At 33.3% G+C, this 13,722-nt stretch overlaps 1 long non-coding RNA gene across 1 annotated transcript in view; it reads right to left on the bottom strand.

Annotated features, from left to right (window-relative positions):
• Positions 1 to 695: 695 nt before the first annotated feature.
• LOC112619481 overlaps positions 696 to 13,722 on the bottom strand; it is a 41,621-nt gene continuing 28,594 nt past the window's right edge. The window contains exon 4 of the long non-coding RNA XR_003118230.1: positions 696 to 1,384. This is a non-coding gene — a long non-coding RNA (uncharacterized LOC112619481). The remainder of the gene's footprint in view (positions 1,385 to 13,722) is intronic.

The following is a 13,722-nucleotide window of genomic DNA, read 5'->3' as shown; positions in this document are numbered from 1 at the left end:
TTTTTTTTTTTTTTTGAGACGGAGTCTCGCGCTGTGTCACCCAGGCTGGAGTGCAGTGGCGCGATCTTGGCTCACTGCAAGCTCCGCCTCCCAGGTTCACGCCATTCTCCTGCCTCAGCCTCCGAGTAGCTGGGACTACAGGCGCCCGCCACCACGCCCGGCTAGTTTTTTGTATTTTTAGTAGAGACGAGGTTTCACCATGTTAGCCAGGATGGTCTCGATCTCCTGACCTCGTGATCCACCCGCCTCGGCCTCCCAAAGTGCTGGGATTACAGGCTTGAGCCACCGCGCCCGGCCCGAAAACACATTCTTATAATGGTTTCAAATGCATCAGAGCAACCAAATAATTTACTTCTTTTTCCCAGGTTTTGAGTGTCATTCTTATACTATTTGTTATTTAAAAAATATTTCCAGTGATTCTGCAAGAAATGTGAAAAATAGGGATAGGGGTTTCTGAAAATAATAAAAAGGAGATACTTTATAGTGGATCTGTCTTTGAATAAATGATATATTAAGGATTGGGAAATAGAAACATTAGTATTCAGGTATCATAGTAAACTCAGAGAGAAGTTTGACTAAATGAATAATAAGCATATGGAACATGTCACCAAGGAGACCAATTAAAAGTGTGATAAATCAAAAGTTCTGCCATCATTTCGAGTGCAATAGAAGTAAAGAGAGTAAGACAAGAGAACACAACTAGATGCTTGCTTTATTGACAAAGTTAAGCCATTATTTCTTTTCTTCATATAAAATATTCCAATTGATCTCTCTATTGGTGTAAAATGTTTAACAGCAACCTCACCTTTACATACATAATTTTTAAAATTAGCAGTTTTCCTGTCAGAATTCTATTTTAAAATACTCATTTTTGTATCTTTATTGTGTCATTATCTTTGCCAGTCATTTTGCTGACTATAAAAATTCTGAATTTTTTTAAACTTTGAAGATATATATCTTCTTTTTTGGTATTATTATAATAGATGAATATGCAACCAATTCTATTTACTGAGATAATCTTTCACACGTGGTAGCTACAAGTATCTTTCTTCACTTCCTGTATATCTTCACCATTTCCTCAGATACTATTTAAATAACCAAAAATGCAATATTTGTAATTAAGGCATCCTTGACCTTTCTCTTAAAATGAAAATTTCTCCAGAGACATAATGTATACATAACCAGCTGTATCTTGTAATAAGATTTATTATATTACTTTCCAACAAGACTTAACAGAGAAACTAAAACCTGGGCCAAGTTAACTTTTGATTAGTCAGAGGGTGCTGATATTGCAGAGTGCAGAGTTTTGCTCCTCTCTAAAGATGTGCAATCTCTGGGCAGGCAGAGAACTAGAAAGAAAGGATATAGGCCTCTGGAAACAGAACTGCATGGAAGAAAGATTAGGGATATCAGAATGGTTATGAAGAAAAATTTTTTAGAAAACTGATTTCATAATGCAAACTCTACATTTGGACTAGTCAATGTATTTTACTATTTTAGTTTTATATATCATTAAATGTTTATAAATTTCTGTGAAAATAAACATGTAAATTAGCTCATCAAAATTTAGACTGTATGATTTTATTATTGATATTTTTAAAACACTTAGTAACAAACCACAAAATGGAACTGATATCTGCTCAATCACTCTACTAATAATGACTGAACATTGACTTTGCTCAGTGAACTGTGCTTGCACATAATTCGCAATACAGTAGCAAGTATGAATAGTACTTCTTTAGTACTCTACAATGGATTATTACAGATACTTTCATACATAGTCTAGTCTGATCTTATGGTGCTAAATGTTTTGATCTAGCTTTCAGTACTGAAGATAAATTTATTCATAAGATGGCAATTTAAAAGGAAAGAGAAGAAATACTGCATCGAAATGTTTTCAAGGAAATTGCATTTTAAAAACTATAAATGTACTTCATTTAGAAAGGATTTGTAACACATACTTTGAAGAATTATGTGTCTACATGTTTTCTATTTTTCTTAATCTCTGAATGAAAAAAATTATGAAGTGTTATATTTGAGTATTATGTTTCTTTGAAAAGGAATGATAGCTCATTGAAATGTTTTCTAAGTCATTTCATAGTTTCATATAAAATGTCAGCAGTGGATAAAATCTTTGAGTTCCTGCTAAGGTAAATTATTTTGCATTATGCTTAGTTTTCTATTTAACTCCATATAAAATTGAAACTGGATTCTTCTAGAAAATAATTGTAATGCTAAGATGTTATCAAAGTGCACAACAGATTGCATCACACTATAAATTATATTTTTAAAATTAGTATTTTCTGTTAATGTTATGACTAAAATACATCACAAACACAACAGTGAAAGATAGCCAGTTTGCTAAATATTGGAATACAAGCTTCTTTTGGTATATTTGTATATAAACAGTGCCTAAAATAGTCCCAATCACTTAATAAAGGTACTTAATAAATCTTTGTCAAGTTAATTTAGAGGGAGAGAGAAGTTAGAACATTTACTATCTACATTTACCTATAGTGCCTTCGCCCTTCCTCTCAGTACCCTTCATCTCCTGGTTCATGCATCTTTCTCCAATTACTACTAAGGGCATCAGAGCTACTACAGAGTTTCTGGGATACATTTGAACCTGCACTGGCTTATGCTGGAAATCATCAATGCCATACTGAAAATACTCATACTGCTTACAAAATGTTCTAGTTACATATTATTCTGCAATACCACCCTCAACTGTATGCTGTATTGGTAATTACCTAATGAGAACATAGATAACCTTCTATTTGATAATTAAGAATGGTCATTTCACAAGATATTTCTTTATAACCACAAAACAAGCAAACCATAAAAAAAAAAGGGGGGGCTCTTTTCCTACACTTAAGATGTCCAGCAAACCCAAGGAAAAATAAACTCTGTATTTTTATGTATTTTAAGAACTTAATGTTTTAATTTCTCATCAGGACATTTGACCCTGCCTATTAGTCTCTTTTCTCAATTTTTCTTTTATACTTCATTACCCTCTTCAATTCCCCATCTCTGGTGAACATTCTGCTAATTATTGAATGATAATTTACGATTCATGAATTTTCTCAAATTTTTATTCTCATAGAGAAATATGTGTTCTCCTTTTCAACTACACTCTCAGAAACAATAAAAAGCATAATAATACTCTTTACTGATCTGTTAATATATTCAAAGAATTGTGCTAAAAAGAGTCATTATCAATAATTATGTTATTTAATATCAGATAGATACTCACATTGGCATCTTTTTTAAAAAAATAATGAAACTGAGGTTTCAAATGGTTAGGTAATATTGTAGAGGTTAATTAATATCCACGTAGTTAATACGTAGCGAACAAGAATTTTCACCACCGTCATTGGAGATCTCTCTGTTACCTAAATTGAAAGGGAATAAATATTATTTCTTTCCATCAGATTTAATCCTCAGCCTGTGCTATAGACACTTCCTCCATCATTATCCATTGGAGAAATAAATAGAAGAGAGAAGAGAACGTGGTCAGTTGTTTTATTTCTTAATTTCTCAGCTTCTTTCATTACCTCTACTAATGGCCCTTGCTCTATTACACTTTATTTTTTAGTTATATTTAGGCTGTTTTTGTCTTCCACTATTTCATGCACACCCTTTACCTCCAAGTTACATACTTATATAGTTAACTTTATTTCCCTCTAGACTTAAATCTTTTTTGTGGGCAGACTCTTACCATTTCTTTTTTAATTTTATCTCCTGTGTCTTGAGTATCTGCTACAATTGATATAGTTGATCAATTGTATCATAGTTGATACTCAATAAATAGGTGTTTAATGAATACATCTCAGTGTCTCTGTCATAATCAATAAGAATTGTCTTCTTCAGGTTTTTTGGAAACTACATGGTAACTCTTTTGTTTCTTCATTCAACTGGTAAAGGCTAGTGACACCCAGAGTTTTTTCCTTAGTCATCTATCTTCACTCTATCACCTTCCTTTGGAAAATTTGTTCCATATTCAACACTGAATTTCTACTTGTAATATGCTAGTTATTTCTGATGAATCTCTCTTCTGCTCAGGCCTCTATTTTCTGCATTTGTCTTATATATTCAACTTCCATTTATACGTGAGTGTCCCATATGCATCAGGTATAAAATTAAGCTTCTCTTCCCCCATAACATACTTGTCCTATATTCACTGCTGGTGAAAGACACCAGTGATTACCTACTTTCTTAAGCTAGAAGCCTGTGAGTTATATAAAATAGATGTACCTTCTTGTTCACATATAACTTCTCTACACCAAAATATAACAGACTTCCCCTTGCTTGCCATCACTGCTACCACTGCATTAACTTAGTATTTTATCTTTTCTTTCATGTATTAATAATTTTAACTAATATTCTCTATTTTTCTCAATGCATTATGTATGAATTTTCAAAAGTACAGTCCTGATTCTGCAATACTCTTATTTAAAATCCTTTGTGTTCTCCTTATTTTCAAAACAAAAATCCAAACTACTCTACATGTTATGTACAAAACATGCTTCATAAGATATACAAGTTTTCCACTTTATTCATAGTGCAATAAATAATATAAAAACTATGTTAACCAAATAGAACAGTTTTTTTATGCATGTGTGCAGTTGAATGCTATCATAGCAATGAAAAATATGGGTTATTTCTTTTTCTCTCAATTGATATATTTATTCAACTCAGAAATTTTATGTAACCGTGAATTTCCTCATTTTTCTATTCTGTTAGTCAAAAACAGCACATCTAAAATTGCAAATGAACTCTTCAATTTCAGAAATATTGTGAATATCATTTGGACCACAGTCTCTGTTCTGATTATTCTGTTAGAATTCCTTCTCCAGGCCGGGCGCGGTGGCTCAAGCCTGTAATCCCAGCACTTTGGGAGGCCGAGACGGGCGGATCACGAGGTCAGGAGATCGAGACCATCCTGGCTAACACGGTGAAACCCCGTCTCTACTAAAAATACAAAAAAATTAGCCGGGCGTGGTGGCGGGCGCCTGTAGTCCCAGCTACTCGGGAGGCTGAGGCAGGAGAATGGCGTGAACCCGGGAGGCGGAGCTTGCAGTGAGCTGAGATCCGGCCACTGCACTCCAGCCTGGGTGACAGAGCGAGACTCCGTCTCAAAAAAAAAAAAAAAAAAAAAAAAAAGAATTCCTTCTCTGGATACATGGTTTTTAACTATATTTTCTATGTACATAAAAAATAGCCAGTGTCCTGCAGATGGAAAGTTAAAAGTCAGTTTTTAACCTGAAGTTAAATTGATTTACCATCATTATTAGAAGTACATGGAGATAAAGAAATTAACAATCATATTCATTTTTGCTATGATGTTTTCTATTCCTTTTTCCCCCAAATAGCAATGTTGTTGAGTAATTCATTTAAGGATATCAAGATTTTTAAACGCTGTAAGTTTTATTTTTCTAACCTGGTTGTTTTAAGATTAGCTATATATAATTTATTCCTTGAATTTAGGGCACAAGGGTTCACTTTTCAGACGGTAGCAGCACAGTTTTTATTTCTGGCTTGCAATTTTGATATTAAACTTCATACTTCTAAAAATGATAAATAAATACCACACTTTAATGAAAAACCTGTCTTCAATGAAACTCTAGTTTCTAGTCTCCTGGTTAGTCAACCAGAAAAAAATAAAAGCAACTTTTGCAAATGTTCTTTGCTCTAAAATACTTGACATTTTCTATTCCTATTCTTCTCTATTTTTTCTGTTGTTCTTCCTGCACTTTTTTGCATATTTTTTCTGGCAATTATTTGCAACTCTGGATTATTTTGATTCAAGATTTAACTTAGCTGGCATTTGTTGAAATTCTGCCAAGTAACATGTTAGTCATAAAGGGTAAGCACATGAAATAAGCACAGACTCTAGACTTCACTATTCACACACAAAAAATTGAGAAAGTCAGCATTTATTGAGCTCCTACTATTAGATAATACGCCTCTGATATTTATGACAGACATAACCTCTCATGTTGAAATGACTACCCTTAAGAGGTGTTATCACCTATTATTTATGAATAGGAAGAGCTCTAAACATTAGATGTGAGTCTTAAACAGTTGGGCCAAGATTTAAATGTACCACGATGTAATAGTATGCACACTATGTCTACTACAACATGGTGCTTCAAAAATTATTATTTTTTAGTATCAATACATGTTCAATCTTATAAATTTGTTTAATGTAAATTTTAGCTTTAGTTTCAATTGAGTATCACCAGACTCTGGATATTTTCAAGTATGTCTTCCTAATATGACCCAAACATGGCCTCTGTTGTTTTTTAAATACCTTTGACATAAAGTAAATTGAAGAATTTGTCTTTCTTGACATCAATCCATCATACTCTGGATTGATGTAGCTTTACATTGTGTTTGAAAGATAGTATTAATACTCTTTGTCTCTTCTGAGAGTTTTGTGGGATTTCTTTTTAAACAAAATTGCTTTGATTATTCCAGGCCCTTTGTATTTTCACATGAATGTTAAAAATCAGTTAGTTAATCCCTACTAAAACTTTTGTGGAAATTTCCATTGGAATCGTATTGAACCTATATACTAATTTAGGGAGAATTGACATTTCAATGATTAATATGTCTTCTGACTCATGAATGTGGTAATCTCTCTCTGTCTATGTTTCCTTAATTATTTCAGCAATTTTTTTGTAGTTTCCAGCATGCGTATATTTCACATTTTTTTTCAGATTTATCTCTATGTGTTTACCACTTGTTGATGCTATTGTAAATGGTATTTTTAAATTTTAGTTTCTTATTTTCATTGCTAATATATAGAAATGTAATAGATTATTTATATTTATGTATATCCTTTCATATATGCATTACTACTGTTCTATTAGATTTTAAGTAGATTCCAGCAAACATTTTAAAAAGACAATTATGCCTTGTGTGGATAAAAATAGTTTAATTCTTCCTTTCCAATTTGGACACTTTTTGTTTCATTTTTCTTTTTTATTGCACTGTTTGAACCTCCAGTAAAATGTTTAACAGAAATGATTAGAGTAGACCTCCTTGTTTTGTTCCTGATTTAGGCAGAAAGCATCCAGTCTTCTATCATTAAATATGATGAGATATATAGATTTTCATAGATGGTACTTATCAGGTTGAGGAAGCTCCTTCCTATGCCTAGTTGTCTGAAAACTTTTATTAGGAATTCTAGATTTTGTCAAATGACTTTTTCCATAGCTATTGAGATGACGTTTTTCTAAATAATTTAATATGGTGAACTACAATGCATTTTTTGCATTCCTAATTAAAACCCACTTTGTCACCATGTATTATTCATTTTGCATATTGTTGTATTCTGATTGTTTTTGTTTTAGCTTTTTGCAACTTTCATCAGGCAGTATTTTGGTATGTAATTTTCTTGAAGTGTTTCTGTCTAAGTTTTTGTGTCAGGTTAATTCCTCACACATGATTCACTTGGAAAGTATTCCTTTCCACTTTTCTGGAACAGTTTGTTTAGAATTTGTATTATTTTTCTCTCGAATATATTGTAGAAATCACTGGTGATGTAATTTGGACATAGAATTTTATTTGTTGGAAGGTTTGTTCCTACAAATGTAATTCCTTTATATATAGGACTCTACAATTTATTTCTTCTTGGGTAAGCTTTGGTAGTTGATGTCTTTCAAAAAACTGGTACATTTCATATAAATTGTTAAATATATCTGTATAAAGGTGTTCATAACATTCTCCTAATATTCTTTTAGTATCTAAAGAAACTGTACTAATATCACTTTTCCTAATAAATCTTTAATTAGGTTAAAGGTTTAAACCTTTAATCTGGTTAAAGGTTAAAATCAACTTCATTAATTATGCTAAAAAAAAACTATTGATTTTGATTTTGACCTTTCTTCTTTTTTATTATAGGAATTCATGCTATAAAATTTTTACCACTGTGGTATAAATTTTTCCTATATACTGCTTTTGCAATATATAATGTATCTTTTCAAATGTCATCTTTTCCTTTTAATTTAGGTCAAAATACTTGTAATTTTCTTTCAGATTTCTCACTGGCTCATCAGTTATTTAGAAGTGACTGCTTATTTTGAAACTACTTAGGGGTTTCTCAGAAATCTTTCTGTCTTTAATATCAAATTTTATTCCATTGTGGCCAGAAAATGTACTTAGTAGATTTGAATCATTTTGGATTTATTAAAAGTTGTTAGTTATTATAGCTGATTTGTTAAAAGTTGCTAGCATATGATCAATCTTTGTAAAACTATTACATGCAGAAACTCTTCCCAAAAAATGACAAAGTATGAATACTTCCCAAATAATTCCATGTGTTCAACATCAGAAGAATGTGTATTCTGATTTTATTGGGTAGATTACTCTATACATTAAATTCAATCAAGTAAGTTGACCTAATTTCAATTAATATATATTGTTCAAGTCAACTACTGTATACCTGGGATGATTTTCTGACTATTCAATCAACTCTTATATAGAAAGTGGTATTAAAGTCTCCAGCTATCATTATTAATTTATCTATCTTGTCTTAAAATCCTATTAGACTTTATGTATTCTTAAGTTCTGTTATTTTGAAACCATTTTTAAATACATAAACATCTAAACTTTTAATGCTTTATGCTTTTATTATTATGAGATGGACCACTTTACCCCTAGCCATATTCTTTGCTCTGAACTCTAATATTTAAAAAGAATCTTTAGCTTTCTTTTGATAGTATGACAGTCTTAGCATGGTATACATTTTTAAAATATTTATATCTTTACATTTAAAGTATTTTTCTTAAAGGTGGTATTTATTTTTTTTTATGCTACTCTTCTCTTTAATTTTTCTATTTGTACATTTTGACTTTTTAGATCATTTACATAAAATGTGACTATGGAAATTTTAGGTTTAAAACTATCAGTCACTTATTATTTATTCTATTTCTTTTGATTATTTTCTATTTCTTTGCCTTTTGGATTTATTTAATTTTGTGATTCCATTTTACCTTCTTTGTCAACATATTAGCTACAACTCTTTATTTTGATAGAATACATTTTTAACTTATTACTCTTTATCTTCAAATGATGTTATATTACCTCACTTATACTATAAGAACGGTAAATAATGGACTTCCCTTTTATCCCCAGCTGGGACTTGTTTGTTATTGTTACATCTACTTGATACACTTCACTTTCAATTTTGTTGCTATTATCTATATTTAAGTAGTCAACTATATTTTAAATGAATTTAAATAAAAATAGATGTATATTTTTTTCTCCACATATTCACATTTACATTTCCAGTACGTTCTTTTATTTGTACGGCTGATGCATTTGAAGTTTTCTGTAAGCATATTAAGAGTTACAGGTCACATACAGTCTCTGTTTTAGATTCTCTCTCTTTTTTTTCTTTATCATCCTTTAAAAGTATAAAAAGCAGGCTATCTCATGGCTATACAAAAAGAGGGTGCTAGGCAGATTGTGATACATGGTTTGCCAATCCCTGGCATAGATCTGTGTTTATATCAAGTATCACTTTTTCTTCTGCCTGAAAAATATAGCTTAACATTTAGATGGTGAGAGAATGCCAGTGATTATTTCAATTTTTCATTGCCTTAAACTGTATTTATTATTCCCTTTTTAAACTCACTTTTCTTTTTTTTAATTTTTGAAGGATATTTTCACGGGCTATACAATTCTGAGTTGACAGTTTCTTTTTCTGCAGCACTCTAGATCTTTAAATATTTGTATCTACTCTCTTCTTGTTTGCATTGTTTCAAATGAGACAGCTGATGTAATCTTAATTTGTTTCCTCTGTACATAACATGTTTCTTTCCTTTGGATTTTTTAAAAGATTTTCTCTCATCACTAGTTTTGAAATATTTGATTATTATGTGTTTTGGTATAGTAGTCTTTCATTGGGATTTACTGAGCTTCTCAGATCATCAGGTATGTAGTTTTCACCAAATTTGAAAGCTTTAGCCATTACTATGTTAGTTTTCTTTTGGACTCCTCTTTTTTATTTTTTTTTTTATTTTATTTTTTTTTTATTTTTTTATTTTTTTTTTGAGACGGAGTCTTGCTCTGTCACCCAGGCTGGAGTGCTGTGGCCGGGTCTCAGCTCACTGCAAGCTCCGCCTCCCGGACTCCTCTTTTTTAGAGACTCCAATTATAGGTTTATTAGGTAACTTGAAGTTGTACCACAGCTCACAGATGCTGTTCATTTTCTTCTCCTCGTTAATGTCTATGTAAAATTATAGATGATTTGTATTGCTATGCCTTCAAGTTTATTATTTTTTCAATTTCTACATAGTCATTAACCTATCAAGTTATTTTTCAAATTTGACATTGTAGTTTTTTCTTTAATAGTTCCATTTGAGTCTTTTTAAACGTCTTCTCTCTCTTTTTAAATGCATGGAAAACAGTTTTGTTAGTTTTTCTCCTCTCCTCATTATAGGTCACATTTTTCTGTTTCTTTGCATGCCTGCTAATTTTTTCATTGGATTCAAACATTTGAATTTTACTTTTATGGAGGATGGAAATTTTTATGTTTCTATAAATATTATTTATTTATTAATTTTTGAGATGGTGTCTCGCTCTGTTGTGCAGGCTGGAGTGCAGTGGCGAGATCTTGGCTCACTGCAAGCTCCGCCTCCCGGGTTCACGCCATTCTCCGGCCTCAGCCTCCCCAGTAGCTGGGACTACAGGCGCCCGCTACCTCGCCCGGCTAGTTTTTTGTATTTTTAGTAGAGACGGGGTTTCACCGTGTTAGCCAGGATGGTCTCGATCTCCTGACCTCGTGATCCGCCCGCCTCAGCCTCCCGAAGTGCTGGGATTACAGGCGTGAGCCAACGCGCTGGGCCTATAAATATTCTTAAGCTTTGTTTTGTGATGAAGTTAACTACTTGGAAAGAGTTTTACCCTTTTTTGTCTTGCTTTTGAAGTTTGCTAGGTGGTTCTGGAGCAGTCCTCATTCTACGGCTAATTGTTCTCCACTGCTAAAGCGTTACTTTTCTGTATACTTTACCCAATGCCTTGTCAATTATGTTATTTTCCATCCTGTTTAGTGGGAACAGACACTACTCCACAAACTCTATGAGTGCTAGATATTCTTCTTCTAATCTTTCATGCTCTTCTCCTGGCCTTGGGTAGTTTCCTCCTACATATTGCTAGTCAAGACTCATGGAATATTTAAGGGTGATCCTCTATAGATCCCCAGAATTCTATTTCTGAGTATCTCTTTAGTCTATGGTATGCTGTCCTAAAAATTCTAGTTTCTTTGTCATTCCTCAACCCTTAGCTTCATCTCTTTAACTCAAGGATTCCATAGTCTCCATCTGGTTCTCTCTATCTATATCAAGATCTGGAAATTCTCTCAAGGCAATACACTGGAGTAATTCTAGGACTTGCCTCATTATTTCTCATCTTTCAGAATCACTGTTATCTATTGCCTGATAATAACTCTCTAAGGTCACCATTTTATATATTTGGTTAGTTTTTATTTATTCCTATAGGAGGGTAAACCTGATCCTTGTTAATCCATCTGGTCAAAAGCATAAGTGGCCTTCAGCTGTTTTTAATCTATTCTACAATATGGTCAGAACTGAATTAAATATGACTATAGGGACCTGGAATTAAAGTAAATAGACAAGTAACATTTTAATTTTTTCTTGATATCTATTTTAGCTATAGATTTACACCAATTTGGACTTTATTTCTCAAGTTAAAGTGTTCTAATTGTAATTTGCTTTAAGTAGGGTAATCATGTTGTACATGATAAGTTTCAATTAGCCTAATTATTTATTTGAATTCCTTCCAAAGGCTCAAGACCATTTCCTAGTAGTCTTGAGCCTTTGGAAGGAATTCAAATAAATAATCTGGCTTTGAGTTGCCTAGATCTTACAGACTAAGTTCTCCCTTCCAGATTTTTGGGTCAAAACACTTTGCATTTTAACTGACCACTTTGTAATAAAAAATAAATACAACTAATTATTTGCAGGTCTCTTTTTTCTATTTCCCTATGGCTCCAGTATAGTAAGTTTAAGGGACTTGGAGCCTGATCAGAGAAAAAGATATAATCGCCAAGTGGCAGAAACACACAATGAGCTTTATTTGGGTAACAGTTTAACAAGTTTGCATGCTTGGGAAGACCATTATAGCCTACGACCATCCAGAGGCTATGACACAGAAGGAGAAGAAGGCAAAGGAACTCCCACGGGATATGGTACCAGTTAGGGGGATTATGTGTCTGGGGGACATCAGTCAGCAACACAGCAGGTGGTCTCTGGGTCGGAGAGCACCAAAGGGCAGCAGCAGCTGAGGCTCCTTCTTAGCTACAGTGTTTATTTTATCAATGGCTTATGGATGTTAAATGCAATTTTGCATGATATACATAGAAGATAGCCTAAGTTGCTGTTTATAATCTGCTTTTTGGAGCTATGTGTAAAACCACAAACAGCTTTGGGTTTGATGCTGGAGGCCTTCTGAGCTAATTGGCCCCAGCTTACTATGAAGAAATAAACAGCAGAGGGTCAATAACACAGAGGGTATCCTTATCTTATGTATATCACAACGCATTCCTTGGTCTCGTATTGTTTTACAATCTAATTCTTGCATTTAGAGCCAGTGATGAAATACCTTTAAGATTCAGACTCTTAAAAGGATGTGAACTAGTATTTCAGAGGGAATTTGCAGCTTGTCTGACCATGTACTAAGGAAAAGCAAAGCAAACAGCTCAGAAAAGACTTTAATTTGCTCAATCTCTTTGGGCAGTACAGTGCTATTATGGCCCCTTTGCTGCATGTTCCTGTCTATCCACATACTGCAAGATGTTTAACTGGAGTACAGACCCCTCATTTGGTAGCCAGTAAAAAATCTAGGACTATGGAATTATCTAACATAATGACCGCTAATGTATGGTAAGATTCAGTCAAGGGTTCTAGTCCTTGGGTCATTTAATTTGTGTGGCTAACACCTTACACATGGATAACCATGTTTCTTTAATTGTGTTTGGTACATTGTACATATGCTATTCTTATTGTCCTAGAAATGTGTGATCCTAAAGTGGTTAGCACTTTGAAGACTATTAGGAAAACTCGTTTGCAGCATTGGAGAGTTGTGGCTAGTGTGGTTTATAGAGGCAAGAACTTTGGAAGGAGGAGGCATGGTGGGCTTCCACTGCCGAGTAAAAAGGTACTGGAATTTTGATCCAAATCCAAGTGCAGGAAATAACGTCCAGGGTCTGATGAGGGAAAGCCATTTGATTCCCTTACAGGCCCATAAGACTTCCTCTATTCTGTGTCTCTATGAAGGGAAGTTTTTATAGTTTGGTGCAATTGCAGACAGTGTTGGTAAAGGTTAGGGTAAAATAAGCATGTATGATATGAGCACTTGGGTCTACTAAATCGGTTATGGGCTCAATTTATCATTGTCCAGATATTTGCATGATACCAGTCTCTGTACATTATTGTTGGATGCGGAGAGTTATTGGAATAGGCTCATTATGATCAATGAAGTTTGCAGGGGAACCTGGACAGGGGAGAGTATTATTCTATGTTACTTAAAATCAGGTTGGCAGAAGCAACCCCAGCATGTGGTTAAATATGCCATAGTACATGTTTCTGAGTCAATGACTATGTGCACGTTTGGTTTGGTGGACAATTGCATGTCCCTCTTTGTTCAGATTGGTATATACTGGCGCTTGAATTGCCTGCCAACTGCCATTAGTAA

Source organism: Theropithecus gelada, chromosome 1 (genome assembly GCF_003255815.1).
Source record: "Theropithecus gelada isolate Dixy chromosome 1, Tgel_1.0, whole genome shotgun sequence".
NCBI lineage: Eukaryota > Metazoa > Chordata > Mammalia > Primates > Cercopithecidae > Theropithecus > Theropithecus gelada.
The sequence above is the reverse complement of the archived record's forward strand: the minus strand, read 5'-3'. Positions and strand labels throughout refer to the sequence as shown.